The following is a 27339-nucleotide window of genomic DNA, read 5'->3' as shown; positions in this document are numbered from 1 at the left end:
ATTTTCAAAATAACATTTTGAATAAGAAATACATGAATGGAAGAAAGGGAAGAAAGACGGGAGAAAAGAAAAAAGGAAGATAAATTTATGAGATTAGAAAAATGGCAGAGAAACTAAGAAGACTTTCTGCTGAGCACCTATTGTTTGACGGCAGTGCCCCCTCAGTCTTGCTCCCACCTTGAGGCATCTCAAGGCCCTGTTTTGCTTCAGCATTCCCTTTCTCCAGGGGGACTCTACAGGGGCAGGAGTGCAGCAGTTTTAGCTATCCCAACCCATCCATGCTCAGAGTTCACCTTCCCTCCAACGCAGGACCCTCAGCTGTTCCACAGTTCTCCCACCTGGATGTTAGGTTGGCAATTCCGTGAATTCCCTGTTCACCGTCATTCTCCTTCAGCCCATGTCTTCTCTTGCAGATGACTGGAGATGATTTCATGGTCCTTCAAAGAGGGGGTCTAACATCCGTCTCCACATCTGAATTCCCCAAAAGTGGAAGAAGCAGGCTAAACAGTGATTAAAGGGAGAGAAACAAAGGACTGGGATTATAGGATTTTCCCTGGAAAGTTTCATTTCTGACACATACAACATAAATCCAAGTCTTCTAGTGGGCCAATCTATGGAAAGAAAGTGTGCTCAGCTTCTTGCTTACTATCAGGTTCATAAGAAAACCTATCAAAGATATCTGGTCTGCCCCATTCTCATATGACTTCTTTCTATTTTTGTGCCTTGAGATTTTTTAAACATACTCTATACAATCGAAGGCACCACTTCCTATAGAAGACCTATTGTGTCAAAAGATGCAAATTGGGAAAATGAGTGGAAACTATAGAAACTTACAAAGTTGGGGCTACTGGTGTCAATAGGAAGTTATCCAGAGGATAAAAAGACAAGAATATACTTCATGGATCCAGCAGACCCAGAGCATGTTGGGAAGTAGGACTTTAAGAAGAAAAGAACCAGTTTACAAAAGTTGAAACATGATCTGGGGATATTCTAACCAGATATTGACAAACAAGGATTAATACATTCCTTCTTCACCACACTCTGACTTTAAATTCTAGTTGACTGTTGACCTTCCTTGCAGAAAAACAAACAAGGTGGCAACGGGAGTGATCCCAAAGTATGATGGTTTTGGCTGAATGGACCTGTCCGATGGCTCCAGTGTCTTCTTGCTACAGTTAAAAGGAGTGATCTTGGTCTCTGGGTGCACAGAGGTCCTAGACATCACATCCTCCAGCATGCATGCTCTTCAGCTTGTATTCAAGCCCAGCCCTGCCACTCTACTCCTGGTTCTCTTCCTGAGGCTTGGTACCAGCATACCTGAGGACGATTCGTAAGTCACTCTTTTCTCCTTGATACAGAAAATCTCCCGGGGAAGACCATTCTCCCAACCCAGAAATCCACATCCTGCTCCTTAAGATTATTTTCGTGCTTGCAGAGGACACTTCCTGGGCATATTCACACTTTATGTCTCATAGTCTCACTCTTTATCCATTCAGAACCTGTTGTGGAAGTTATCAAACCCATGTCCAGCTATTACTTTGTGTTTCAATTTATTTTTCTGCCCCAAATTTATCATTCTAATCTTTTTCTCCTAAGTGGATAGCGTGGGCAGAGATGTGGGCTTGGCCAATGCCTGTGAGATAAGCTTGGGATGAGGTCTTTCAATAATACAAAAGGGGCCAGGCACGGTCATTACCAGTACACAGGGCTGTGCTGACCATCAACTCACACAGTTCTTACCACTTCACTGGAAAAAGTACTCCCCACCTCATTAAGATCTGTCTTATATACTGGAGTCAGAGTCTCTACAACCTCAGCAGGTTTCTCTAACACAAAGGAATGTAGAAACATGAGCCCAAACCCCATCTTTTCCAGGAACCGTTCCCTTATGCAAGATCCCTGTGATGAAACTAGTCTCCAGGTCTATAATTGTCTGCCAAAAGTGGGGAAAGGAAATGTGAGATTCCAACTCTTTCTGGAGAAAAAGTCATTGGAAGGGGACTGTCTTTTGACAAGAAGGAAGCAATGAGGTTGAGAAAGACATACGGCGTTCCCTAAGAGACTTAGACATGCCGCAGACAGAATGTAGAGAAAGAAGTATCTGAATGGAAATGGAGCCATGGAGATTTTGGTGAAGAAGTGATACCCACTAAACCTGGGCATTTCTCAAAGAGAAGCAGATAGGACAGGGGATGTATGGGACGATACAAACTGCACGCAGTTGGGAGTCAACCCTTTTCGATTGACTCAGTAGAACCTTTAGGTTCCCCTATAGTTAAGCCTTATGAACAATGAGATAATGAACCTTAGTTCACCATTGTGATAAATTTCTCAGACTCCGAGGATATCATATTCTTCTTCTAGTTCTACTAATGTAAGACACTTTTATGGATTTTTGAGATGATTCCACAAGAAAAATGGAAAAGGGTGAACGCTCTTTGCCGAAGCACATTCTTGTGCAACAAAATCACTTCTGGCCCTGAACAACACTGTGGAGATTCCACTGGGAACATAAGATGGTGGGAAAGCAGTTCTCCCGTTTCAGTCTCCTACCTTCTTTAGTGGATCTTTCATTCAGGCCTACATTTTTCTCTTCTTATCAATAAGAATGTCCTGAATAGACACATGTGGAGGTTCTTAGAGGAGAAAGTTTTGGCCCTTCTGTGTAACATCCCTCTGCTCCCTCTGCCCCTCCCTATCAGGATGCCTCAGTCCTCGACTCTGATCTGACTTTGAGCTTCTGCTCTATTGTCTTATCCAGAGAGAACATACTTTCACTGAGCGTAGCAGTTCCTCAACTGGTAAAGCCAAATGAAGAATTTTTGATAACACTCACAGTCACAAATAATGTGGAAAAATGCATGGAGGTGAGTGATAAATTGGGAGTTAGGGTTGGAAGATAACAGCAAGAATGTCGATATTCACCACCGATTTTAGGTGAAATGATTTAACATCTTGCCAAATGCTTCACCTACAAATGCTTTTGTGTGTATTGGCCTCCCTGATAGAGGGGCATGTGTATTGATTCCATCGTAAAACTGAAGAAACGTTGTTGGGCAAAAGATGAATGAGTGGTAACTTTTAATCATGGAGTCAGGACTCTGATTCACCAGGAAAGGGGAGATTCGGAAGAAAGAAAAAGAAAGGAAAGAGGGAAAATCAATACAAATGGAGGTAAAAACAAAGGTAAATAAGACTGGGTGGCAATGAATTATGCTCCCACCTACCCCTAACTCCTGCCACCAACCCATGCAACAATGATTTGGAGGAGGGGAGAGACACTCAACAGGTGGTGGCAGATGGAAGAAGAGCTGCAGGGGACAGTGGCGGGGAGCCCTAGGAGACTTCCATCAGGCAGCACTGGCCTTGCCAGTCACCATTTCCATTTCCGCCCCTGCTCTCTTTCGTGAGCCTTCCAAATCCCTGCGCCCTCCTGCTTCACCACTTTTTATACCAATGCCCAATTCCTTCAAGATTTCCTTAGGCTTTCCAGAAAACAGGCACGAACACAAGGCGAAATTTCAGAGGTACCAAAAACCCTAAGAGAAATACAAATCATACCTGATATTTATTTAAATGTAAATAATGCTAGAAATGCTCTTGAGAAGCAGAGGTTTTCTTTGATGCCGTGCCAGGAACACATCCTGATACTTTCTAAAGTCTGGCCCCAGAAGATTCTTCACCATTTTGGAGAAATTCAGTCGCTCCTTATCTCGTCTCTTTAATTAAATTGAATTTAACTATAAATTATGGATTTTATTATTTTATTGACCGAGGGAAAACAGGTGCTAAGTACTAGTCAGCCAAGTGCTTTCAGACTCCAAGTGTGCTTGTTGGCACAATAAACCTGGTACTTTACATTCCTAAAGCTCAATCACTCACAAAGCACAAAAACTCATAAACTCTGACAAGGAAGAGAGGGATCAACACTTCTCCAGAGGCAGCCAGAGAAGCGCAGGCAGAGCAAGTACCTGTCACAAAGCTGGAAAGCAGACAATTGGCATGAGAAGCTGATTTTGTTTGTTTGGTGGGCTAGTGTTGGCATTTCGCCACACCAGAGTAGACCAACTGGTGTCTCCCAACTCCATATCCTTCTGGGTTCCCAGAGAAATTGTCATTTCCTGGGCTGGGGGAAGACCATCCTCAGCCCTGGACTAGGTAAAGACCAACTGAGGCCCTGAACACATCCCAGCAATGGTGCCTGTTTGGGTCTTTCATTGCCTGAATAAAGAAGGGATGAGTTCAGGGTCATCCAGACCCAGGCAGCTTTGTTTATGTCCACTCCATGAGAAGGAAGCAAATGTGATATCTGAAAACTTCTTCAGACCTAACTGTTAAATTTCAGTCCCTTGCTATGCCCAAGAAAACTTTGATTTTTGTTCATTTTTAACAGTGCAAATTAAAGTTAAATGAGGCACATAATGAGAATCACAGAAAAAAGGTGACTAAAGTCAAATGTAGCATAACCAGGGGACATTCCTGGTGACCCCTTCCTACAGTGTCCTAAGGACTGCTTATTTTGTGTAGTGGTTCATCCTGGACTGGCTTAGCCAGCCCTCCCTACCTTATTCTCCTCAGGTTAAAATCAGTACGGAGAACAACCCAAGCATTAACTACACCCAGGGCCACTTGGTTTACACGGCCTGTGTGTGTCGTCCACAGAACTACTACTGGTATGCTGCAGCCTCGGGTAAGTGTGGATGTCAGATAGGAGGAGAGGTCTCGGTGAAAATAAGAAACCAGATGTGGCAGAATGCAAAGGGGGAAAAGCCTGGAGTAAGAATGAGACACAGATAGGAAGCCTGGACAGGGGCGCAATGTGAGAAAAGGGAGGTTGGCTGGTCCTGGCTGTGACTTGTGTATAAAACCAGGAAGTGCAGTTGAGCACAGGCACAGTAGAAGGAGAGGAAGACGGGTTGTGGGCACAACCTCAAGGGAAGAGCAGAGGTGAAGCCATGTGGAGTCCAGAGGCCTAACGAAGTCCTGCTCCTTCTCTCTAGAAAATACCACCATAGTAGGGGATGCTGAAGTTGTCTCAGAGAAGGACATATGCCCTCCTGATGAGGAGTTGTATCCTGCAGTTGGTCACCGTGTGTCTGATAGTACTGCTGTCACCGTAACACCCTGAATGAGACCTGCCTGACTCCTCCTTCCTGCAGTCTCCCTCTTGGGGAAACTCCTTGACTTTGGGGAATCTCCATGGGTGGTAAAATAAACTTCCTTCAGCTTTGAAATGTCCTGTGTCCTTTTCTGACAACTTCCTACTGCATCTGTCCAGATATCCTGAGGGTTCTGATAGTACTGGGCCCCCCAGAAACATTCAGACTGGATATAATGAGCACAGGCTCTCTACGGGTGAGGAAAGAAGACAGGAATCAGTCTCACCATTTGACATAGAAGAGAAGATGTTCAGAGAGAGGATAAGCAATTGCCCCCAGGGCAACACAGAGGACCAAAGGCAGAACTGAGGGAAGATTACAAGTCTCCCCACCATTTCAGGTCAACTTCACCCTGAAGCCCCTCCCAGGTAACTGCAAGGTGAACACATCTGAGGTCCTAAAATGATTATACCTCGGTCCTTTTCAACTGGGCCAGAAGAAGATGCCCAGAATCTCATGAGTGTTAAGCTCTTCATACACACCCATGTGTTTCCTCACAGTATGGCCAACTTAGAAAGTTAGAAAATGCCAAACATTAGTGGGGTAAAAGGGTATACAGGAACCATTCAGCACTGATGGTAGGAGGGTGTACATAGGTACAGACTTTGGCAAACGATCTGGCGTTACTTAGTCCAGTTAATTATGCACATGCTCTATGACTTTGTATCTGCACACCTGGAAGTGATGGTAAGAGAAGTCATTTCTGTCCCTGAGTTCCTAGGCTCACATGTTCTGGCTATCAAAGACACAGCACTATTTAATAGCCATTCTTCTAAAACACATGCCACAACTCAAAGGATGTCACTGTCATCCTATGCCCCAAGTAGTCTCCGTCTCTACTTAGCTATTGGATTTTTATTATACTGCATGGGCAGCAGTTCCCAAATGGTATAGTTAATGGAAAGACCAGCGGATCCCTTGATCATGTGCCCATTGTTGCAACTTTATAATAATAATGAAGGAGTCTCTTGGCCTAAGGAGATGTAGATGGAAACCTGTGCCTCAAACCAGACATTTCTATGAGCCCTAAGATAATGACACTGACCAAAAATACTACAGACAGGAATGGCACTTCCATAGCAAGAATCTATCATTCCCAGCAAACACAAACGACTGCCCCTTTTAGAGTCAAAGGGATCCAGCAAAGTTATTATTCTACAAAATGGTTGGTTCATCTCCTTCAGAGATGGTGCTCTATTGAGATCTCAATATTAGTCTCTGCTGTTGAAGGTTGGGAAGCAATACCTACATCATTTCTAGTGAAGGGGACTCCTTACCACCCAGCCTATGCATACTATCAATCATGGCCTCATTAGCCATTACACGAGTACCAAACTGAGGACAGAGACTGGCTGACATCCACTAAAGCAGACTTCCTATCTTCCTCACGTTTGCCATCTCCTCTGTGCCAGATCTGCCTCATGAGCACTAACCTGGGACACAAAGATCCACATTCTTTGCTTTCACATCCAGAGCTTTATCCAGATGGTCTTCTCCAGACCTCCTTATATTGAATATTCCATTTTTAATCCTACCAGATTCCTGACCAGCCAGCCAAGAGATGTTCCACTGCTCAAGGGTCAAGGTACTTCTGTCCATGTCCAGGTGTACTACGTGCTGCTATGCCAGCTGAGAATATTTTCCCCACAGGGGGCTCTTCTAGGGCATTCCAGAGAGAAGCTTTAATGTGACACAGTCCACCTTTGGCTCAAAACAACAAATTGAGGTTACTGGGAACCATATCTGGACTTTTTCCTTCAAAACCTGGTCACAGAACCATCTTCACTGCCATGAAGCTGCAGCTAGAATCTAAAGGAGGGGTGTTCATTAGTGCAGCAGACATAGTTTGCACGGGATGTGAACCGCTTCTGTAATTTAAGTCCTCTGGACCAGTCTCAGCTGTCCATGATGGGTAATTTTGGCCCCATAGCCTCTTGCTGTTTCGTGGATTTGGTTTCCCTCTTTATAAACCGCATGAGCATACCATGTGTTCCTTTTCTGAAAAATAGTCCTCTGGTGCAGATGCTATGGTCTTGTTCCCGAATCCTGTCGGTCTACTATGCAAATCTTTTCCTGGTTTTATCAGAGACTATGGCCAGTATCATTAATCTACCATGTGTCTCTGTAGCTTCATAGGATCTTCCAGGTTATATTGCCAAAACAAAGGACTGCTAACGTCAAGATTCATACCAGCTGCAGAGCACTCAAAACTGACACTCCTTTTAGTCACGGAGTCCAGTAAATACTGCCTCCAAAATTCAAGGTCTCCCAAGCACTGTGTCTCTTTTTCAGTGATAGATGGTCAAGGTGCAATGCCCCAGACCACTGAACCCCTAAAAACCTCCTATTTGGTAGGCCCTTACATATCTGCACTGGGCCTGTATCTCCCAAGGATATCTAGCATGCTTGCTACTTTCTGTTCCGTACATCTGATTAATACAGGATTGTCCATATAGAACTGATGCTCTGTTCTTTGGAATGACAGGATGATGAGGTGCTACAGTTGGGGGTCTTAAAATCATAATGGAATATTATTCAATTTTTAAAAAGAAAGAAATTCTGTACTTCCAACAACATGGATAAACCCAGGGATCATTATGCTACGGGAAATAAACCAATCGTAGAATAAACCCTGCATGGTTCCAGTCCCACGAGGTAGTCAAATAGGTAGGCTCATGGAGACAAAACGGGGAAAGGCGGTCTTGCAGTCCAAGAGACGATCCAAGGTTGGAGTGGCAAGAGTCTGCTGCAACATGAAGCCTCAAATTACCATCAGTGCCTTGTGCCTGTCCCTCCAATGTTCCGTTTCCATGAGCTCTGAACAATTTCCTCCTGCCTTGACCTGAATTCCTGAACTAGTGGACTTTTCTAGAAAAATGAAAGATCATTTTTCACACGCACAGGAGGTTGGAAGGGCTGAGTGGACAGAGCAACATTAAAAACCCTGAGGAGTGGGGGTATCGCAATACCAGAACTTCAACTATACTACAAAGCAATAGTAACAAAAACAGCAAGGTATTGGCACCAAAATAGACAGGTAGATCAATGGTACAGAATAGAGGACACACACACAAACCCAAATAATACTAGACAAAGGTGCCAAAAATATGCAATGGAGAAAAGATAGCCTCTTCAACAAATGGTGCTGGGAAAACTGGAAATCCATATGCAACAGAATGAAACTAAACCCCTATCTCTCACCCTGCACAAAAATAAATTCACAATGGATCAAGGACCTTGAAATCAGACCAGAGACCCTGCAGCTTATAGAAGAAAAAGTAGGTCCAAACCTTCAACCTGTTGGCTTAGGATCAGACTTCCTTAACAAGACTCCCATAGCACAAGAAATAAAAGCAAGAATCAATAACTGGGATAGATTCAAACTAAAAAGCTTTCTCTCAGCAAAGGAAACTATTAGCAATGCGAAGAGAGAGCCTACAGAGTGGGAGAATATCTTTGCCACTCATACTTCAGATAGAGCACTAATTTGCAGAATATATAAAAAACTCAAAAAACTCTACATGAAGAATACAGATAACCCAATCAACAAATGGGCTAAGGATATGAACAGATGCTTCACAGAAGATCTAAAAACAATCAACAAACATATGAAAAAATGTTCCCCATCTTTAGTAATAAGAGAAATGCAAATCAAAACTACACTAAGATTCCATCTCACCCCTAATTAGAATGGCGATTATCAAGAATACAAGCAACAACAGGTGTTGGAGAGGATGTGGGGAAAAAGGTACACTCATACATTGCTGGTGGGGCTACAAATTAGTGCAGCCACTGTGGAAAGCATTGTGGAGATTCCTTAGAAAACTTGGAATGGACCCACCATTTGACCCAGCTATCCCACTCCTCGGCCTATACCCAAAGGACTTAAAATCAGCATACTACAGAGATACAGCCACATCAATGTTCATAGCTGCTCAATTCACAATAGCCAGACTGTGGAACCAACCTAGATGTCCTTCAATTGATGAATGGATAAAGAAACTGTGGTATATATATACAATGGAATATTACTCAGCTATAAAGAATGATAAAATTATGGCATTTGCAGACAAATGGATGAAATTGGAGAATATCATGTTAAGTGAGATAAGCCAATCTCAAAAATCCAAAAGGTGAATGATCTCACTGATAAGCAGATGATGACACATAATGGGGGGTGGGAGGGGGCAAGAATGGAGGAAGGAGGGACTGTATAGAGGGAAAAGAGGGGTAGGAGGGGTTGGGGGGAAGAAAAAATTAACAGAATGAATCAAACATCATTACCCTATGTAAATGTATGATTACGCAAATGGTATGCTGTTACTCCATGTACAAACAGAAGCAAGATGTATCCCATTTGTTTACAACAAAAATAAATTAAAAGGAAGGAACTACTGTATAGAGGGTAAAGAGGGGTGGGAGGGGTGGGGGGAAGGGAAAAAATAACAGAACGAATCAAACAACATTGCTCTATGTAAATTTATGATTACACAAATGGTATGCCTTTACGCCATGTACAGAGAAACAACAAGTATCCCATTTGTTTACAATAAAAAAATAATAATAATAATAAAAAATAAATAAATAAATAAATAAATTAAAAAAAAAAAAAAAAAAAACCCCGAGGAGCAACCCTCAACCTGTGACTTAGGGAAATTGGCATGAATGTCCCCAAGCTCTTGTGCCTCTGAGGTGTAGAATTGTTAGTCACGCATTTTACAGAATTTGCCAGACATTCTCCTCATGATCAAGCTTCAGGTTTTGCCTGTGGTAATAATCATGGTTTAATATTATTCTGTGTTTATTATATTTCCCTAAATATATCAATACTTACACTTCCTTGTTAGTGTTTTCTAAATTATAAAGAAAAAAAAAACTAAAAACCGTTTCCATTTAAATCTTGGTCTTGCTGGGTGTTGTAGCACACGCCTGTAATCCCAGCGGCTCAGGAGGCTGAGACAGGAGGCTCACAAGTTCAAAGTCAGCCTCAGCAACTCAGTGAGGCCCGAGACAACTCAGCGAGACCCTGTCTCTAAATAAAATACAAAAATGGGCTGAGTATGTGACTCAGTGATTAAGTGCCCCTGGGGTTCAATCCCTGGTACCAAAAAAAATGGCAAAACAAACAAAAAAATTAAATCTTGGTCTGAAATCTGTCCCTAGGGGAATAGAAACTGAGAGAAAGGTCTTGCATGATGAGAAGGATGGCTACTTAGAGGATATGGTGGGACCTCAACAGAAGCTTCTGCAGGAAGGAAAAGAAAACCATTCCATCTTATCAGACGTCTTGACAAAATGACTCCATTTGGATCTGTATCCTTTGGTGTAGTCATTTCAGCTAACTGGACACTTTTATAAGCCCTAAAAAGAAAATCAAATAAAACTCATTGAAAGTTTAGTCTTGTTTTAGGGTTGAAATCATGGTAAGGGATAAGAAGAGATAGACATCATTCTGAAGAAAAACCACATACAATCAGGAGTCAAATGGTTACCAAAATGTACATATCTGAACAGACCACAAGTCACAGAACCAACACCAATACCAATGTCAGTACCAGTTCTGCACCAAGAAACCAAAGACCAGGAAGCAGTAAGAAAAGACAGGGAAGGGAGACTCGCAGGGAGACTCTCTGGTTCAACGTAAAACTCCAGACCCAAACTCTAAGACACGTATAGAAACCTCATGCCAATCTAGTATTAAACCAACAGAACAGTATTTCAAGGGGAAGAAATTTGGGGAGAGTTATTAATGTGCTTCTCTTTTCTGTTGTTTTTTTTTTTTTTTTCCTTTTTTTTATGAGGAAGAAAGCTTTTAAAGGTGCAGAAATTAGGCAAAAAGAAATAAACAGGAAAAGTATCAAATTCGAAATCTTTCAAAGTAAAAAATGTTCACAGAAATTTTTAAAGATGACAATAAAAGAAACAAACTGAGACGAACCCAATAAAACATCTGTAAATTAGAAAATAATGTTGAAGGATGTATCGAGAGCTAAAGAAGAGGGTTCACATATTGGTTTATGCCTTTTGTTTCAGCACCCTGTCTGGATTTAGTATTTGTCTTCATATTTTTAATTTTTAGTTGGTTGAATTAAAATATGCCAGGATGGATTGGGTGCTTTTGCTTTGTATTCCAATTTCTGCCAAGGTTTTTTCCAGAAATATATGAAATACCCCCACTAAACCCCCAGCTGGCTTCTCCCTACGATTTCCAGAAATAGCTGAACTAAAGCTTCTTTTTGGAAGGACAGAGCCCAGGGAACTTACTGCAGAAACAAGGTGCACTCCTGAGAGTCTCGAGCCAGCTGACTCGTGCCAGCTTGGGTGGTCGTGGGAAGGCGAAGGAGCTGCTGCCCACGACGGTTCTGCTCACCGGCTGTGCCACGGCGCAGGCTGCAACCTGAGAACCCTAAGGAGCCTCCAGGCCACCAGCTGGAGACAACAGTAGGAAAAATGAGAAATTAGAGCCTCAGAGGACATGAAAAGCATGTAGGAAACAGGCTGAGCCAGAACTGTGGTAGAGTAAGTAGGAAGGGGTCAGAATGTTCCAGGGACGGTATTTTGTTGTTTTTCATACGGTGTGAATCTGATTGCATGTTTAGTTTGTTATTTGACTTATTTGCAATAAAACGCTTGGCACAATGAGCTCAGGAAAACCTAGCATATGGTAATGAAAAATTACTGAATTTTTGAATGTCAAGGAAGTGGATGATGAACTTTACAGCAACTACCACAATATGTTTGTTGACATTTGCCATTTATCACGGTGCTTCAATAACATCACCAACCAGCTGAGAGCCCTAGACTCGCACCGGCTGCAGGAACATCAGCTTCTACTGCAAAAATTAGTTGGTACTTTGAGAAGACACGCCTAAACGTGACGCAGATGTGCATTTGCAGAAGACAGACTTTCACTCCCATTTCTCAGTAGAGTGTGATCTTTAATTTGACCAAATACTTTTATCTAAACTAAGAAAAAAGAGAGAAGACACAAATAAAATCAGAAATGAAAGAGAAGACATTACAATGGTGTTACAGAAATGCAAAGAATCATAGGAGACTTCTATGAGCAATTTGAACATCAACAAATTGGATAACCTGAAAGAATGGATAAACTTCTAGAAGCATACAACCTACCAAGACTGAGCCATGAAGAAGTAGAAAATCTGAAGAGACCAGTAGTGAATAAGGAGACTGAATCAGGAATCAAAAGCCTCCCAAAAGGAAAATTCCAGAACCAGATGGCTTCACTGGTGAGTTCTCCCAAACAGGTAAAAAAGAATTAACACCAATTCTTCTCAAACGCTTCTAAAATACTGAGGAAGGACATTTCTAAACACATCTTATGAGGCCAGAATGATCTTAATATCAAAGTCAGACATGGCTACTACAAGGAAAGAAGACAATAGGCCCATATTCCTGTGAAAATCAATGCAAAAATCTCAACAAAATCTTTAAGCAGAATTCAACGGCACATCCAAACTCATTCATCATGACCAAATGTGACACCTCACTAGGGTGCAAGGAGGCAAATCAATACACATGATGCGCCACGTTAACAGAATGAAAAGCAAGAATCACATGAGCATTTCAATAGCTGCAGAAAAATATTCTACAAATTTTTTTTTTTTTTTTTTTTTTTTACGGTGCTGGGGATTGAACCCAGGGCCTTGTGCTTACAAGGCAAGCACTCTACCAACTGAGCTATATCCCCAGCCCTAGAATATCTTAAAAAATTTGACAACTTTATGATAAAAAGTCTCAAACAACTAGGTATGGGGGGAAGTACCTCAATATGATAAAGGCCATATATGACAAGCCCACAGCCAACATCATGCACCACAAAAATATATAAGACTTTCCCCTAAGATCAGGAGTAAGACAAAGACTCACACTCTTGCCACTTCTAACCAACATAGTACTGGAAGTCCTAGCCAGAGTAACTAGACAGGGAAAAAAGAGGAATCGACATGGAAAAGGAAAAAGTAAAATTCCAAGTTTTACACTTTCAATTTCGTGTGTGTGTGTGTGTGTGTGTGTGTGTGTGTGTGTATACAAAAAAAAAGGAGTTAAAAGTTATTGATGTTTTGGGTCTGTTAATGGAAGGAAAAAACTCCTAATAACATAATCTCAGTTTTATATCATTTTCATTAGAATCAAATAATAGTCAAATATTACAAAGTTAATTCAAATAATGTTCAACTGTGTTCATCCAACTCATGAAATCAAAGTAAGGCTTTAGAAGTTCTTTCTGTGGAAGTTAAAATAGCTGACATTCTGGTATGTGCTATTGAAGCTAATTTAGAAAAGTAAACATTGAAGATAAAAATGGTTTGTGTTGCAATTAATAATGTGAATGCAAATTCAATGGAGCACAATGTAACCAAAAAAAATTGTGTTTTTACTAAATTGATAAAGCAAAACACAAAGACAAATGGAATTTTGGGTGGTACAAATATAATTCAAATTAGCATTCAAATAATCTGAGATACTTTACCAAATAGAAGCTGTAATTTATAAACTTTGCAAATATTTTTTTTATGTAGGCAGAGCAACTGACCTACCAAATTTGTATGATGAATCTCATATTTAAAAGCAAAAATACTCTGCATGGTAATAAGTTTCCCTTCCTGTTTATGAATCATTTTTTAGGTATGATTGAGTCTTTGCAAAAATACTTTTTAAATGGCCTTAACTCCTACAATTACATTGAATATTTTGGTAAAAAATTCCTCTAAATTTGTATTAGTTTTGTAGAAAATCAGAGGGAAACATATGATTAAAGTAATAAAGAAGCAAAAAAAATGTTTCAGTTTTTAAAGCTTTTAGTAAATTGTAACAATTGACCCACAACTCAAGAGGGTGAGTTAACATTGTCCCTACAAAAGTAAAGGAGAAATTGAACAGATTAAACCACTGACTGGTGCTCAGTGGTGTTAAAGACATAATTCCAAAATTTAAAAAGTGTGCTAGAGTATTCCATCTACCAGAAAGAAGATTATTTTTTATTTTTAATTGGATAAATATATATTCTGCATTATAATGAAGCAAACTGAGGACTAGAATTTTTCAGAATTTAAATTCAGCAAAGTATTTTAAAAATCATGAGCAGAGAAATTTATTTGCTGATTTTTGTTTTACAAAATATTTTAAGAACTTTTTCTGAATGGAAGCTTGAGTAATTACATAATGCAGTACAAAAGCAAAAGTTTAGCATTGAAAATGCCCTCTATGTACCAGAATTTGTTTATCGTGCACTATTTATCTCAACCTACAAATATTACTTTCTCAGTGCTCAGAGACAGACAGGTCAATGGAGGTCATCATCAGTTTCAATATAAAATACAACCTGGAAGAGTACTGCAGGTAATTTTATGAAGATAAGAGAGATCCAAAAGATATATTTTTAAATACATTATTTAGAAAAGTATCAGTGACCCAGTATTAGAAATAAATATAACTAAAAAGCTCATTACATCAATATACAACAAAAAGTATTGTCTGTTATTTTTAATGTTCAGTTAATCAGTACAAAGAACCTTTTGTTTCACTGTAGAAAGGAATAACGTGATTTTAGAAGGATTTTGTAAAAACACTTTTAGACTAGATCTATTTTATCAGTGTACCGACAAATAAAAAATTTTAGTCAAAAATTTTTATTTCAAATAACATATAATTTTAATCATTGTAGCACCTTTTCCCACTCTCGAAAGTGATCCATTTGCATGATAAAGTAGATGGCTACCCCACATGAAGTATGGAATAAGGAGACAAAAACATTGAAATATTTAAGTATTAAGATAAATCATGGCTTAGTCTCGGAGGACTTGCCCAGCAAGTGTGAGGCACTGGGTTCAATCTCAGTACCACACATAAATAAATGAATAAAATAAAGGTCTATCAACTTCTAAAAAATATTTTTTAAACAAAGAGAAATTGTGTATAATAGAAATTCCAGGTGAAAAGAATGGGAGAAAAACTTGAGAAACAATACTTAAAGATGCATTTGCTGAAAGTTTCCCAGTTTTAAGAAATATATAAAATATTACATCTATATTCCCTTCTGAATGCCAAGCAAGAAAAATTTAAAGATAACAATAAACATCAAACTAGAAATATGGTAGGAACATTGCAGGAAATTAAAAAAATAATAATAATAAAATTAAATAAAAATCTACAAAAGAATGGCAGTGTATTTCTAATCAAAAATAACAAATATCAGAAACAAAAGATAAAGAAATTGAAATTTTAAAAAAGTGTTAGGAGAAAAGATCTTTCAATCTAGAATCTTTTGCCTGGTCAAATTGTTATTAAAGATAAGAGCAAAATAAAAATGGTCTAAGTAACACAACTTAGGGTCTAATATCAAATTCAACTATAAACTGTATTTTCAGAGTCACATTAATGTGAATACTGAATTCCATTTTTACCAATATTACATTACTAATGGGCGAGGAGAATGGTGAATAGATTGTATGTGTGCGTGAGTGTATGTAAGCTGGAATACGGAGAAAAAGATAGACTTAAATCTTCACCTTTCATAGTTGGAAATCAATACATAGTGCCCAAAAATGGGGAGGAAAATCAAGAGATAGCAGAATAAATATGTTACTTAGAAACATGGAGAAAAGTATCAAATGAAATAGATAAAGGGATTGAAAATAGTTTCCACTGGAGAAAGAAAATGAGATTGGAGAGGTGAAGATGAAAACGGTTTTTGCTTTTATCTTCTAAAGGAAATTCATAGACAGATGATGCTTTAACCTGTGAGTACAATGAAATGAACTAAAAATATGTGGCCTAGATGTCTGTTTCCTTCCTGTGCTGAGGTATCTGTTTACAAGATCAGTAATTGAGATTAGCTGTTCCGGAACAGAGAGTCTGCTTTTAGGCACCTATAATGGACACTAATCCTAGCTCTATTAGGCCAGCATCTTCTACCCAATTATTACTCAGACTGAGAGGTACCCAGCATACAGCAGATCCTACACCATCAAGAGGAAACACATTTTACAGCTGTAGCATCTAGCAACATTAATCTCCAGAGTTTCTTGAGGGCAGGATCTACATGTTTCATTCCTATGTCCTGAGTATCAGACAGACATATAATAGGTACTCAAAAATATGTGTGAACATGTGCATGTTTTACATAAAGAAAGTTGTAAAGTATTTATAAACAAATGACAATGGAAGTACTTCACATCAAATTTTATAGTGTGCACATGACATGGTACATAGAAATAAATGAATATATTTATTTCTTTTTTAAAAAGTTAAACATCAAAAATCTATTCGTCAGTTGTTCAACTCAAGAAACTAAAAATATGACAAAATAAAATTAAGAAAAGACTATGGAAAATATATTAAAAATAAATGAAGAAATTAGTGCAGTAGAAACCAAAGAAATAAGAGAGGATAAACAAAATTCAGAACTGAATCTTTGGGGTAGAAGTTGAAAAGTCTAGAAAAATGAGAAAAATGCCAATTATGGAGAAAGACAAAAAATGTTAGCAAGGAAAAGGGCACTAACTGTAGACACAGTGTATATTTATTTCAAACTCATGTGAATAATTTTATGCCAAAGAAAATTGAAAGTCTGCTTGGGATAAAATATTTTCTGGAAAAAAAATATAAATAAAGTTTGTCCCCATCAATAAGAAACTAATTAGATAACTATGAAAGAAATAGAATTTGTAATCAAATATCTCCCTTCTCTTACAGACCTCCCCCCCAAAAAAGGAACATATGATAATCCAAGTGAGGATTATCAAATCTTCAAAGGAAAGGATAATCCTTTTTTAATGATGAACAATACTGAAGGCTAGCATAACAAAGAAAGCTACTTTTTAGCTTAAAATGAACTTTAGAAAGCTGACTTTGTGAAATAATTATAACCTGTTCTACACAATGACAATACAAGAAAACAAAGTTAAAAATAAATGTCACTGAGATATATAGATGCAAATCTCTAAATAAAACATTAACAAATTGCATTCATTAACATATTTTTCAAAACATCTGTTATGATTGCAGCGGACCCTACTAGTTTTTCCTTAATATCTATCTTTTCCTCTTCATCCAACATAATCAAATGTTCAACCAAACACATCATTATCTTCAGAAATTGCATTTCCAAGCCTCCCTTGCAGGAAAATATTGCAATGTTACTAGGCAGCCAGTGGTTTGCAAGAAGCATTGCTACTTTTTAGTTTAGGGGAGTCTTACTTAGGTCACATCAAAATCTGTTGCCTCTTCCTTTTCTTGTCTTATCTTCCTTACAACTACCATGATGTAGGTGCCGCCATCTTGGATGAGGTTGAGAGCCACATCAAGTGGTAGTGGAGTCATGAGCTGGAAGAAACTTTTACCCAGAGGACTTTGTAAAACAGGGTTGCCATATCTGTCAACTTCTAGTTTTCCATATAGTACAGACTAAATTTCTATTTTGTTTAAGCACTATTTCTAGTTGCTACTGTTGCTATGTGAAAAATGAATTTAGATGAATTGGTTTTAAAAACTGCAAGTGTCAAAAAACTTTTTAAAAAAATAACATATCTGAATCATTTACAAAATACAAGCAAAGGGGCAAAATATTTATTTTTATTTCTTTTTTTTCTTTCTTTGCTTTTACAAACAATTTAAAATAAACCATGTAAAAATTAGATTAAAATGAAAAATACTAATTATGGTAGCCCTAGATGAGTTGTGGGCTATTAGTCCTTTAATTTTTACTTTAAATAGTTTATATTGTCATACCAAAAATCACTTCTCATATCAAAACTATAATGGACCTACAATATATTTTCACAGGATCCCTAGGAACAAGCACAAACAAGCACAAGGGGCGAGAAAAAAAAACCCACAGGACCCACCACCACACAAGGATATGGGAAAGGAACCAAGAGCACAACAAAAATTTTAAAAACAAAACCAATAATTAATGAAGAAAGAAGGAAGGAGGGAAATATAAAATTAGAGCACTTCAGTAGTATAATCATCGCTATAGGCAACATCCTGTTGAATACTCAAATCAGTGGGTAAGAGTTTTAGGAAAAACAAGATATTTGCATAGCTTCAAAGTATCTATCTCCTCCAGAGCTTTATTGTGGTGGTTTAAAATACATACACAAATTCTTCCAGATTTCTCTCTCTAGGAAGTGAAGTTTAATTCATTTCCCCTTGAATAGGGCCAGACTTACAGACACACTTCTATTGAAGAATATATGAAGGCAGGAAGATAGTATTATGATGGAGAAACCTGGCAGATCCCATTTAGCTACGTAATCAAGGTAACATCACCAGCAATAAGACACTAACATGATATGCCCCTGCATAGCATCTCGTATGTCATTCTTACCCCAAATCCAAAACCAGTCAAATCATGAAGAAACAAGACAAACGTTAACCCAGGAACGCTCTACAAGATACCGAACCACTACTTTTCAAAACTGTCAAGGTCATGAAAGGAAAAGGAAGACCAAAAATCTGTTACAGATTGAAGGACATTAAGCAAACATAATTACTAAATGCAAGGTGGCAATCTGGATTGGATTTTGGAATAGAAATAATATTAGTGGAAAAACTGGAAAAATCCAAATAAAGCCAAAAGTTTAGCTAATAGTATTTTAACAGTGCTAATTTAGGTTTCAGCTTTGCACCATTAGAAGAAGCTGGGTAAAGGGTAAAGAAAGGGGAATTATCTACACTATCTTTACAGTGCATCTCGTGTCAAAAATTATTTCAAACTAATAAACTAAAAATATACCCATATATACTGGACTTTTAAAAGCCATTCCTATGTTCTTAATGGGTCAGACTCTTCTTGCTGCATTTTCCTTGCTTAGAAATACACGTGACTACACCCGGGATGTTTTTAGAAAATTGAACGTGCCCTTTAGGTATGGGTTCCCAGTTCTACTTGAAGAAAAGCATCTCTTTACCTCAAGCACTGCTTTCCCCGCACCTCAGACGGCCCTGGGGACTCCCATAACAATCCTCTTAGCCAGGCCTGGTGTGCGTGCCTGTAATTGCAGCCAGACTCTGTCCTAAAATTTAAAAAAAAACAAAAACAAAAAAAAAAAATTAAATGACTAGGGATATGGTTCAGCGGTTTCGCACCCCTGGCTTCAATCCTTCGTACCAAAGAAAAAAAAATCCTCTTTCCATTGCAGGAAGTGACTTTGTCATGAGCTGTGACAACCAGGGCATCTTCTAAAGTGCCTTTGGGAACATCATGGCCCTGCTCCTGCCCACTGCCTGGTCTGGCAGCTCTGCTTCTGCATCTCCTTCTGTCCTGTCTCCTACCAGTGTTTCTTCTACAGATGGTTTCCACAAACTCTCCTTTACTCTCACTCCACCTCGCTGCTCCTGCTCCCACACTTGATCTAAGTGTAGGTCCTGTGAGTGGTTAAGGTTGGGGGGGAGGTAGAAGTGCTGTTTTTCCATGCCTGTTCTAACAGAGGGCGTCTCTGAGCTAAGTAGCACTGGCAAATCATCCATTAACCCACCAAGTATCTGTAGTGGGCACTGGACCAGGAGCCAGGGGTAGGATACAGTGGTGAGCAAAGTGGAAGAGGAGAGAGGCATCAGATTGAAGGGACCCTGACATTTCCCCTCATGCCCTTGGAAGCCTGGATCAGCAAAAGTGAGACAAAGCCTGACAAATCAGAGTTCCTAGAGATTCCAGGACTTCTATGAGACAAGCAACCAGAGAGCAATAGTTGTACCCTACTCTGTGTTCAAGGGGAATGTTTAGGGCTCAGAAATAGAGATTTTAAATGAAATAGTAAGATTGAAAGTAACATATCTCATACAGTTGATCAGGTCAGAAAAAAGAAAAACAACTTTGTAAGTTTTTGCCTTATTTGAAAGAAACCTTGAGTAAAGGAAAAACCAAATGTTATAATTCATTAGAATTACTTTATTATTATTTTACAGTGATATGCAGTCATAAAAGTGAATTCACTCTGAATTGGGAAGTCCATTTTATTATTGTATGCCCCGTATTTACATTTTAAAATCAGAACAAACTTCCTCAAGAAAAAGTGGTTTCTTTCTTCATCTCTTTGGCTTTAAGAGTCCAAATATGATGGTCAAGGCCAAGGTGTTGTTTTACCCTAAGGTTGGTCAGCCTACCCTGTGAAGGAACTGGGAAAATTTTCCTTTAACTTTTATTTTCCAAATGTTTCATTAAAATAAAAGGTAAGTGTGTGTGTGTGTGTGTGTGTGTGTGTGTGTGTGATCACTCACATGAAATTAAAGAAATGTTTTACCTCGAGTAATTAATTCTGCAAACAAAGTCCTACCTCTTAAAAATTAGTGTCTTATTGCTTTATTATTCCCCTTTAAGAGTAAGGCCATCGTAAAAGGTTACCAGGAAAAAATGACACAGTCGAGTCAGCCTTGCACACAGAAAGGAATCCACACAGGTCTAGGTGGTTTTCCACAGTGGGCAAGAACCTGAGCTCTGAGGCCATGTGATTTGGGTTTGGGTCCCCGTTCTGTCACTCCCTAGTTGTGTGCTTTGGACAAGTAGTTCATCCTCTATCTCCTGAGATTCCTCATTTGCAAGATGACAGTATTAAAAGGACATGCCTTACAAGGTTGTTGTTGTGAGGATTCAGTGCAATAACATATGAATTGTTTGGACATTGCCTAGCACAAATAGCTTTAAATACGAATGTGTCTTTATAGTATTATTTTCAATCAGTTCTCCAAACTCACAAGTGAAAACTAAGCTACATGGTGACTTGGAAGACCAATTTTCAAATAACCAGCCTGGCCTCTCGCTCCCATGTCAGAGGTTTATAAAGCACAGCTTAAGCAAGGGCCTGAACCCCTTAATCAAACTATATCAACATGCCTGAAATTAGGGAGAGGATTAGGAACCAAATCCTCCCTTTATTTGCATTGGCCTATTTAGAACTAAGAATTCTAAGACAAACAAATGGAGTGAATTTGGAAATGATGCATCAACTGCTTCCTTCTTTGACATGATAGTGGCAGTTATCAAGGATCCCGCCCATCAAATGCTTAGGAGACTTTTCCTCCAGACTCCAAAGAGGACAACAGCTTGGGATGGCCTGAACCCTGCAACTCCCCAGAAAAAGAATTGTCACTATTTGCCTTTATCTTAACTTTTGCCATTATAGGTGCTGAATGCATGGTCGGTATCATTGCAAATGGGATTCATCATGGCTATCAAACGCAGCTGCAGGGGTTCAGAAAAAGGTGGTTTCCACAAATGGCAGGATCCTGCTTTCCTGAGTGTATCCAGAATAGCTTCTCCAAAGCTTCATGATGCTTGAAGTGATCTTGAGCTCTACATCCCCAATTTTTTATAACAAAGATGTGTTTATATGATTCATTCAAAGTAAGTTTCATGTTCTTAAATTATTGCAGTCTCTGGTTTGCTGCCTGGCTCAGCTTCTTCTACTTCGTGAAGATTGCCAATTTCTCCCACCCACTTTTCCTCAAGCTGAAGTGGAGAATTTCTGATGGATGCCCTGGATCCTGTGGCTGTCATTGTTTATCGCCCTCATCTCCAGCGTGCTCTTCTGCAAGGACATCTACCCTATGTATTGCAACGATTCTATTACTATCCCCTTCTCCAACTCCACAAAGAAGGTACACTTTACTGAGACTAATGTGCTCAACCTGGCTTTTTTCTTTAACCTGGGGATTCTTATTCCTCTGATCATGTTCATCGTGACGGCCACGCTGCTGATTGTCTCTCTCAAGAGACACACCCTGCACATGAGAAGTCACGCTAACTGGCTCCAGGGACCCCAGCATGGAGGCCCACGTGGGGGGCCATCAAAGCAACCATACTTTCCCTCATTCTCTACATTTTCAATGCCATTGCCCTATTTCTCTATCTGTCCAACATCTTTGATGCCAGTAGTCCTTGGAACATTTTGTTCAAAATCGTTATGGCTGTCTACCCAGCTGGTCACTCAGTTCTACTGATTCAGGACAACCCTGGGTTAAGAAGAGCTTGGAAGCAGCTTTGGTCTCAAATTCATCTGTACCCCAAAGAGAAGCTTCTGAGATCATCACCTAAAGAAGAACACAGGACTTGACCCAACCCGACCTGCACTCTCCTCACACTCCTCTCTCTCTCTCTCTGTCTCTCTCTCTTTCTCTCCCTCCTTTCCCTCCTCCTTTCTCCCTCCAACTTGATATGTCTCCTTTCATCTTATGTGGGTTTCTTTTGCTTCATGGGTACAATCTTTTGTGGGCTGAGAGGTACCAGGGATTGAACTCAGGGATGCTCAACCACTGAGCCACATCCCCAGATTTATTATGTATTTTATTTAGAGACAGGGTCTCCCTGAGTTGCTTAGCACCTCACTTTGCCCAGGCTGGCTTAAAAAAACTCACCATCCTCCTGCCTCAGCCTTCCAAGCTGCTGGGATTACAGGCACCAGGCTGTGGGCACAATCTTAGTGATGCATGATATATTCTTTGCCTGAGTCCTCTGTGTCTGCCTCCCCTTACTCTATCTAAAGCAATGGGTTTAGATACTGTCTACACATTAGAATCTCTAGGGTTGACTTGAAAACACCAACACTCAGGTCCAGCCTTGGGCCTTGTAATCAATTAAGTCAAAATTTCTGATGTTGGAACTTAGATAATATTCTAAGTTCTATAGGTGATTCTGTTGTGCCGCCAAGGTTGATAGAGCCACCAAGATAGCAGGTTCTGAACTTTGAGTTCCTAAAAACTCTCTTTCCCCTTCCACATGCCTTTTAAGCACATTCAGATTCCTTGGGAAACTTTCTAAACAAGAGCTGGAAACGCATTTTGACTCCATCCTCCAAACGCATAAACTAAATAATTCAGAAATCATTATCAAAATTAACAGTGCCTAAAATCCCTTTCAACTAAAAAGTACTGTGTAAATTTTTTCCTGTAGCTACAATTTTATAAATGTATATGTATGCAAAAATATGTGCAAGGGGATCTTCCTTGTAGCATTGTTCATTCATGAGAGGAGTTGTGTATCCTAAATGGAATAGTGTGTTGATATTGTGAAAAGGTGATAAATGCATGTACACAGATTAGTAGATTCCAATATGTTAAGTACAAAAAAAACAAGGAGATACTTTATTACTCCAATTATCTTTCTGTTTTTACAGAATATATATTTTGTGTGTATTTGTACATATGTATAAAATTTCTGAAGTAATCTACCAAAAATTATTAACAGAGAACTTAAGTATGTGTGTGTGGAATACATACAACATTTGTACTTTGTTTTATTCCTTTCTACATTGTTTGAACTATCTACAGCATTATGTACTAATATAAAATTTTATATTGATTTTATATTGATTTTTTTAATTAGGAAGTGAACTTGGCAAGTAGGAAAGATGTGAATAAGGGCATTATTCACATTAGTTCATAAACTGAATCTCTCACTGCTGGTTTTTATAAAAAATTACAAACCTCCAAAATCACAAATGAAGCATCTCATTCTTCTTCCATCACTACCTCTTATTTTCCCACCTGATTTGCTCTAAGACTGTCATGGAAAAATAATAGACTTATTCTGCATTAGCACTTCTATGCTCTTCGTTCCTCCTCTCTTCATTTTCTTTCATGTTCAGTTTGGGTTACCCATCAATCATTATGCCCACCCTCTTTAAAAAAAAATACTTTCAGTATTTACAGACAAAATGAGCTATGTCTGAGATTTTCTTTGAATAGTCCAACAGAGGCAGAGTAGTGGAAAGAAAGGAGGTTTAAATCAGTCATATGATGATGATCCTATCAAACATAGGTTTCAGGTACATATAGACTCTTTATACTATTCTTTCTACTGCAAAATGGTTGAAATTTTCTCCCAATATAATTTTTATATAAATGAATCACACTATAGTTTCGCTGGCCCTTCTCCCTCTTCCATCCACAATGTGGGATGATTTCACACCTAGATCAACCCAACCAGCACTTGCCATGTTCTTCTAAGCAACTGAACGTTGCTTGAGAGTATTTCATAACTGGAAAAACTTCTCTTCCTACAAATATATACCAAACACCCACATGAGCAGCATCAGTGAGCATTTACATCCTGTATTTCTCTAGAGAATCACTCATTCACTGCTAAAAGGACCATCTCACATCTTTCCCTCAGTCCTCAAACCTCCAATTTCTTTCGGCCTGCCTCATCTTCAACTGATGGAAGTTCCTAAATTCTTTAACAGAAGTCATTGAAGAACATTCCTTCATCTTCTCATTAGCAAAACTTGCTATACCACCAATTTCCCCTGCATTTCAATATTTCATTAAATATAAAAAGTACCACTCGATGTTTTAGGTTTTCTCCTTCCAGTATACTTCCTCCTGCAAGTTCCATTTTTTGTGTATTTTAGTTGCATTTATTTTAAGATGGACTCTATGGAATCTTTTGTCAAGTGTCTGGCAATCCTTAGTGTCAGCACTAAGAACTAATTCAAACTTAGGAAATCATTTTTTTGTTTTTTTTACTTGTTCTTGTTAGATATACATGATAGTAGAATGTATTTGACATGTTATACATACATGAAGTACAATTTATTGTAATCAGGATCCCACTGGTGGCTGTACATGATGCAGAGTTTCACTGGTGGTGTATTCACATATGAGCACAGGAAAGTTATGTCTGATTCATTCTACTGTCTTGCCTATTGCCATCCCCACTTCCCTGTAAAAAGTCTTTTAGAATATAAAAATTACATTGAGATCTCTATGTGAAAAGTGTCTGAAAATTCATACACACAAAACTGGATTTTTAATTTTTCCTCCCAAAACTCATTCCTCCTTTCGGTTTCTTCCAGCTCATCAAATGGTGTCACAACACTTGCAGTTGATGGAACTGGAATACCAGGAGCCATTCCTGAGTCATCTTGCTGTTGAATCCGAGGGTCTCTCATCCAGTTCATCAGGTCTGTCTTGTGATGCGTGTCATCAGGGCTGTTCGTTTGTTAACTGAGCGACCACTGGCTGAATGCCACCTATTCGAACAACCTTTTGGCAGATGCTGTTCAAGGTGCTGTGTGCGCAGTCATTGAAGATCTTCTAGTCTAGCAGGGAGGCCATAACACACGGGCAGTGTTAGAGGTGCCCAGCCAGGGAGGGGCTGGAGGAGTAAGTTTTGAAGAAGAAATGATGATAAAAGAATATAAACCTTCAATCCCCCAGCACCGCAAAAATAATAATAATAATATAAACCTCTAAGCAAGCATTCAGGAGACTCATTACAAAATAAGCATAAGAAAATCAGGAGGAAAACCAGCTTCCTGACACATTGATTTAATAAAGATCAAAAAGGCAAAGCTAAAATGATCCAAGAACTGGTTCATTGAAAAGGGAAAATGAAATTAGTATTTGTTAGGCTTCCTAATCAGAAAAGAAAGACAAAAGGCATAAATACACAAAATATGAAATAAAGAAAGGAAACCACAAATTAAAGTACTCTGCAGAAACTATTTCGTTCAAACTCTATACGTGAATTTGAAAACCTTGGTTAAGAAGGTGCACCCAGAAAAAAAATGTATTTTACTAAATTTACTCTAAGGGGAAGTAGAAAATCCAGACCAAATAATCATCATTGTTGATCTAGGAAAGTAATAAAGAGTCACTCACCCAAAATTGCCAGGACTGGGTGTTCACAAGGAAATTCTACCAACTTTTAAGAACAGATCATTTCAAAGCTATGCAAATTTACAGAGAATAAAAGTTAAAGAAAACTTTCAAATTTATTTATGAAAGTAATATGATATGAACTTCAAAACCCAGCAATAATCATCTCCCTGAAAACTAGAAAGCAATTTCAATTGCCAATATTTATGCAAACTACTAAATAAAATTTAAACAAACCGATTCAGAACATAAGTTTATTCCATAAAAGTAAAGAGAATTAGTATTAAAAAATATTTCAACACAATTTACTGTATTAATAACACAAAAGAGAAAGCCTAATAATGTTCATAAATGCTGAAATAGAATAAAATCCAACATCCACTCCTAATTATTTTTTTAAATTTTAAATAAGGATATATGGGTGATTTCTTAACATAATAAAATTTATCTACCTCAACTTCATAGACAGCATCATTTTCAAAGACGAAACACTATTATTTCTATTAAATTTGAGAGAAAACTATGTCATATGCATGTATGAATGTGTCAAAATGAACCCATTATGTACAACTATAATACATAAAAAATAAAAATAAATAAATAAAATATTTATGAGGTACATAACAGAAGACTTGAACCAGCAGAAAGGCCGCCCATGTTGTTAGGTTGGAAAGGGTCAATGTCCATAAATATTGGATTTTGTGAATGAATCTACATACATTTGGTGTGATTTTGACAAAAATGCCCCACAAATTTTGGAAACTGATTATAAACATTAGCTGTGAAAGTAAAACAAGATCTCCACAAAGATTTTTAAAATAAAAAATTAATGTATGAGGAGAATTAACCAAATAACAAATAGATTCTGAACCTAATAGATACAAATAGTGTGATGCTGGACCATGAATAGCCAACAAAACAGGACAAAGGAGAATTCTGTGTATGATAAAAGAAATACTGAAAATCAGTAAGAGATTATTTCTTATTCAATAAATTATATTAGAACACCCCAATAGCCAAGTATGAAAAGATAAATTCGACTGCATCTCCTACATCTTATACCAGGAAGATATCAAATGGATCAAAGATATAAGGTTAATAAAAGAAGTACTAAAAGAAAATCTTGGAGATTTCAAAATGAACTTTCTAAGTATGACAAAAGAAAAAAAATAGACCACAAAGTCAAAAACAAATAAGAAACTGAGAGATAGTATCTGCCATTCACATCCCAGATAAAGACTAATTTTCCTCATATATTAGAATTCATACAAATCAATAAAACCAATTACTGAATTTTAAAGCAAGGAATATGAACTGACAGTTACAGAAATGAAATAAAGGTAACTTTTAAGTGCAAAAAATACCTAAAGAATAATTTTTTTTGATTTTTTCCCACCATCTTCCAACCCAGGACAATTTTTATTAACACTTTTAAAAATTGTATGTGTCATTTAACAAAGTTTGGCTCAGATGAAATATAAAGTTTCTATAAACTTTTTTACATAATATTTGGATAATTATTTCCAATTTTATTCAATTGAGTTTCAACACTTAAAAA

General features: G+C 38.3%; 1 protein-coding gene and 1 pseudogene across 2 annotated transcripts in view; both read left to right on the top strand.

The window, feature by feature from the left end:
* Nucleotides 1-4609: 4609 nt before the first annotated feature.
* LOC306668839 (taste receptor type 2 member 39-like) overlaps nucleotides 4610-27339 on the top strand; it is a gene marked incomplete at its 3' end in the record, with an annotated part of 44098 nt that continues 21368 nt past the window's right edge. The window contains 1 exon segment of the mRNA XM_079152623.1: nucleotides 4610-4690.
* On the top strand, nucleotides 19773-22237 carry LOC306668840 (taste receptor type 2 member 39-like; annotated as a pseudogene). The gene is made up of 2 exons: nucleotides 19773-19800; nucleotides 21308-22237. The product of its transcript is annotated as a taste receptor type 2 member 39-like (transcript).

This window comes from Sciurus vulgaris, assembly GCF_902686455.1.
Source record: "Sciurus vulgaris genome assembly, chromosome: 8".
Lineage (NCBI taxonomy): Eukaryota > Metazoa > Chordata > Mammalia > Rodentia > Sciuridae > Sciurus > Sciurus vulgaris.
Note: the sequence above shows the minus strand (reverse complement) of the source record. Positions and strands in the feature narration are given on the sequence as shown.